Here is a 5,000-nt window from a genome sequence, read left to right on the forward strand (position 1 = left end):
GGGGGGGGGGGGGGGGGGGAACTGACACAAAGCACAAAGAGTGTGTTGATGGTTGAGGTACCACGATCCACACACACACACTAAGTGGTCGGTGTTGTCGACAGCAGCATTTACTGAACGCTGATGCTTGATTTAAAGACGTGTGTGTGTGTGTGTGTGTGTGTGTGTGTGTGTGTGTGTGTGTGTGCTCTCTGTCAGTTAACATGATTTCAGTCTCATATTACAGATTATAGAAAGGACCATAAATCTCTTTTGACCGTATCCTGCAGAATCCACGTCAGCAGCTGTTCTTCATTTTAGAGAATAAAGCAGAGACATCATTTTAAATGACCTTACAACTTAAAACTCTTGACATTCAAGTCCTCAGAGTAATTTGAAATATTGTGCTAGTAATCCCAGAGATGGGTCGATGCAGCATTTTCACTCGTTTTTGCAGAACTTGCATATTGCATGAATATCTCCGACTCCCTTTGCTGTCGATGGCCGTGGAGAAAGTTTCTCAACCACGATTGTTCAATTTGAAATGCGTGCTGCATCATTTAGTTTGGCTTTTACTGCCACCTACTGGCTTTATAGTGAACTGCACCATAAGCGATGTGTCTTTCAAAACTGTCATCACAGCTTAGCGGCCATCTTGATTCTGTCAAATCTGCATGGATGCACGATGAGGTTATTTCTGCTGCTGAGTGAAGGTGTTTAGTTATTTTCTGTCACTTGTGTTTTATGAAGTGTGAAATGTTCTGAAGAGTCAAACTTTTAGCTGAGCAGGGCGAGCTGCAGCGTGTTTGTTGCTCAAGGGCACCGAGGCAGGAGTAGAGTTTTCTGACTGACCGCCTGCTGCAGGAAGAAGCTGGAGGAGTCTTTGTGTTGTCAGAGAAACAGATGGTGAGTCGGTGTTTGGAGCCGTCATCTCTGCCCTTTCACCATCTGACAGGTCTCACCCATCATCCCCCCCTCCCCCGTCTCTCCTCCTCTGCCGGATTTAGACTCGTTGCCCCGATCAATGTGTCAGCGTTTGCTTCACAACTTTTCAGCTCAGATGTGAAGGCGACGTCTTTACTGAGAGTCAAAACAAAACATGAAGAAGAACCTTCAAGGAGCACAAATGAAAAGAAGACGTCTCCAGGTCTGTAGTTCAGAAAGGCTCCTGACGTGCCATGACCAAGGCTGTCTGTCAGGATGCGGTATCCATGGCAACAGAGGAGCAGCGCCTGTTCACTTTGTCAGCTGAAGAGGCTTTGTGATCTCTCCCCACACGGGAACATGAAGTCACTCAAGCTGTGGCCCTGAGGAACACCAGAGGAGGTTTCATTAAAAAGAACCGACTCGAGGGACGTTTTCTACAACATCTGATCAGATAATGATGCAGGACCTTCCTGTTCCATACCTTTAGAAACATTATAACCTTACAGGATCTGCAGCAACATTAGACGCCTGGAGCCGCCCAGCATGTGGGAAGATGGATAGAGTCGGTTTCAGGGGGTGACGGACAAAGAGCGGGATTAACACATTGATGCTTTCCTAAACTTAACCAGGTCGTTTTATATCTTTAAATTAACTAAACTGTCTGTTTCAAAGCACCTCTTTGTTTCAGAAAGGATAAAGAACAGGGACCCTCATAGATTGTTTTGATCATTGATAGTGTGCTCAGATGGCAAAGAGTACCCTGAAATAGATTGTTTGGGGTACCTTGAAACTGATTTTTAAGGATAACTAAAACGGTCCAATAACTCAACACTCTGCAGGATGAGAGCTAATGGTACATTAAATCACACTTCAATGGGTACCTTGAAACAGTCAGTACATCATGCCTCACACATATGTTGAAGGGTATCCTGTATCAGAAGCTAAAGGGTACCTAACACTGTCTGTGAGGTCTGAAACACATGATCAGTTTTACATGAGGGGGTACACAGATCTGGATATGTACATAGAAACCAATGCTTAATGGTTCATTGAAACAGACACGACAAGGGTACCTTGAAACTATTGTTACAGTATAGTTTACAGGGGTACCTTGAAACAGACCGTTGACGATACCTCAAACCAGAGGCTGAGGGATACTGCAATGTACCTACACAGAAGCTAAAGGCTTTTAGAAACAATGGCTAAAGGGCACCTTGAAACTGTTGACACGGTATATCTTGCACAGGTGGTTACGGGGTACCTTGAAACAGATCCTTAAAGAAACCCTGAACTAGAGGCTAATGGCTAATTGTTAGAGCTACCTCACACAGTAGCATTTACAAACAATGGCTTAAGGGTACCTTGAAACAGACTCATGTGTGTACCCTTGTGTAATGACGTGTCTCAGTGTGTCTTTGGGCGCTCTGCTGTCCTGTCGTAAACTCGTCGTAAACAGTCTGTCAGCGAGCTGCTGCTGGGTGATCGATCACACACCTCAGAGCTCTGAAGCTGCGTCCTTTTTCGCCCACCTGCTGAAAACTTTACAGCCGGCTTTATATTGTCTCAAAGTGTGTGTGTGTGTGTGTGTGTGTGTGTGTGTGTGTGTGTGTGTGTGTGTGTGTGTGTGTGTGTGTGTGTGTGTGTGTGTGTGTGTGTGTGTGTGTGTGTGTGTGTGTGTGTGTGTGTGAGTGATTTATGCACTTCCTGTTTGGCTCTTTCAGCTCAGCGTGCATGCAGAGTTGAAGGCGGTATTAAAAAAAAAAAATTGTTGAGAGCCTCCAGCGCCCAGACGATGCTCACAGTGCGAGTCTAACACCTGCCAGGACAGGAAACAGAGCCCGGAGCAGCTCCCGACGGGCCGCCATCGACTCCCAGAGAGACTCAGAGCCTGGAGGACACACTGAGGCAGACGTCTTCATCACCTCCTCCATCATCATCCTCACCAACCACTTTATTGTCTCACTGTGATGTTTTAAACGGGGGAGTCAGAGGGGGGAGAAACTTCCTGCTGCTGCTGTGATAAAGCAGAGTGACAGCCCGCTGAGGGAGGAGACAATTGTTTTCCTTCTCTTGTTTTCTGGGATTGATCTGATTTATTTCACTCCGAGCAGCAGTTAGTCTGACCTGAACCTGCTGATCACCTGATCCACAGGTCATAGACTCTGCATGATACTTGCTGACAGTTTAACAGAGACGAAACAAGCTTGTGTTTCCATGAGAAGCTGTACACACATCTCAGGAGAACTACAAGATCAGAGAAGAACTACAAGATTACAGGAGAACTACAAGATCACAAGAGAACTACAAGATTACAGGAGAACTACAAGATCACAGGAGAGCTACAAGATCACAGGAGATCTACAAGATCACAAGAGAACTACAAGATCACAGGAGAACTACAAGATCACAGGAGATCTACAAGATCACAAGAGAACTACAAGATTACAGGAGAACTACAAGATCACAAGAGAACTACAAGATTACAGGAGAACTACAAGATCACAGGAGAACTACAAGATCACAGGAGAACTACAAGATCACAAGAGAACTACAAGATTACAGGAGAACTACAAGATCACAGGAGAACTACAAGATCACAGGAGATCTACAAGATCACAAGAGAACTACAAGATCACAAGAGAACTACAAGATCACAAGACAACTACAAGATCAAAGGAGAACTACAAGATCAAAGGAGAACTACAAGATCACAAGAGAACTACAAGATCAAAGGAGAACTACAAGATCAAAGGAGAACTACAAGATCACAAGAGAACTTCAAGATCAAAGGAGAACTACAAGATCAAAGGGGAACTACAAGACCACAAGAGAACTACAAGATCAAATGAGAACTACAATATCAAAGGAGAACTACAAGATCACAAGAGAACTACAAGATCAAAGGAGAACTACAAGATCACAGGAGAACTACAAGATTACAGGAGAACTACAAGATCACAGGAGATCTACAAGATCACAGGAGAACTACAAGATCAAAGGAGAACTACAAGATCACAGAAGAACTACAAGATCACAGGAGAACTACAAGATCACAAGAGAACTACAAGATCAAAGGAGAACTACAAGATCAAAGGAGAACTACAAGATCACAGGAGAACTACAAGATCACAAGAGAACTACAAGATCAAAGGAGAACTACAAGATCAAAGGAGAACTACACGATCACAAGAGAACTACAAGATCAAAGGAGAACTACAAGATCACAAGAGAACTACAAGATCAAAGGGGAACTACAAGATCACAAGAGAACTACAAGATCAAAGGAGAACTACAAGATCAAAGGAGAACTACAAGATCAAAGGGGAACTACAAGATCACAAGAGAACTACAAGATCAAAGGAGAACTACAAGATCAAAGGAGAACTACAAGATCACAGGAGAACTACAAGATCACAGAGAGAACTACAAGATCACAAGAGAACTACAAGATCACAGAGAGAACTACAAGATCACAAGAGAACTACAAGATCACGAGAACTTCAAGAATGTGCACGTTGCTTTGTCTTTTTGAGGATGATTTGTTATGTGGTATAAACTCAAACCCTCCGTGCTTGTGCTCCAACTACAACGCTTTCAGTCGTAGCTTGAACCAGTTCCAATCTGAAGGTAATGTACGTTAAATCTAAAATGTTTCCATGAGTCATCGGAGACGCCTTGAACTTTGTGGTCAAACATTTCAGACAAACCTTCGCTTAACGAGTTTCAGGATCCGCCAGCTGCTCAACGAACAACAGAACCACTTTGATTCTTTGTCGAAGCCAAAGGCATGCTGGGAAATTAAATTCACCGCCTGACATTTTCTTCAACAACCAAATTTCATTTCAATACTTCTCCCATTTTCTCCACATAATGTGCACAGAGAGCTCTCTTTCTTTCGGCTCTTCTCCGAGGCGGGAGCCGACTGTCTGTTGCTATGCAACAAAAGTGAACTCCTGTTTGAAGTGTGACGCTCTGATTAGAGCTGAGATGTTTCTGACTTTCTCTGCAAGGAGAAGAAGACAAAAACTCAAGCTGGGCTGTCGACAGCTCCGGCAGCGAGATGTAAACCTGAAGGCATCGTATCGACAAGCTGG

At 44.0% G+C, this 5,000-nt stretch overlaps 1 protein-coding gene across 1 annotated transcript in view; it reads left to right on the forward strand.

The window, feature by feature from the left end:
• Positions 1-5,000, forward strand: part of LOC132970627 (cerebellin-2-like) — a 123,990-nt gene that overhangs the window by 118,522 nt on the left and 468 nt on the right. The gene's annotated exons all lie outside the window — the stretch shown is intronic.

The sequence above is a fragment of the Labrus mixtus genome, unplaced genomic scaffold (assembly GCF_963584025.1).
Source record: "Labrus mixtus unplaced genomic scaffold, fLabMix1.1 SCAFFOLD_53, whole genome shotgun sequence".
In the NCBI taxonomy this organism is placed as follows: Eukaryota; Metazoa; Chordata; class Actinopteri; order Labriformes; family Labridae; genus Labrus; species Labrus mixtus.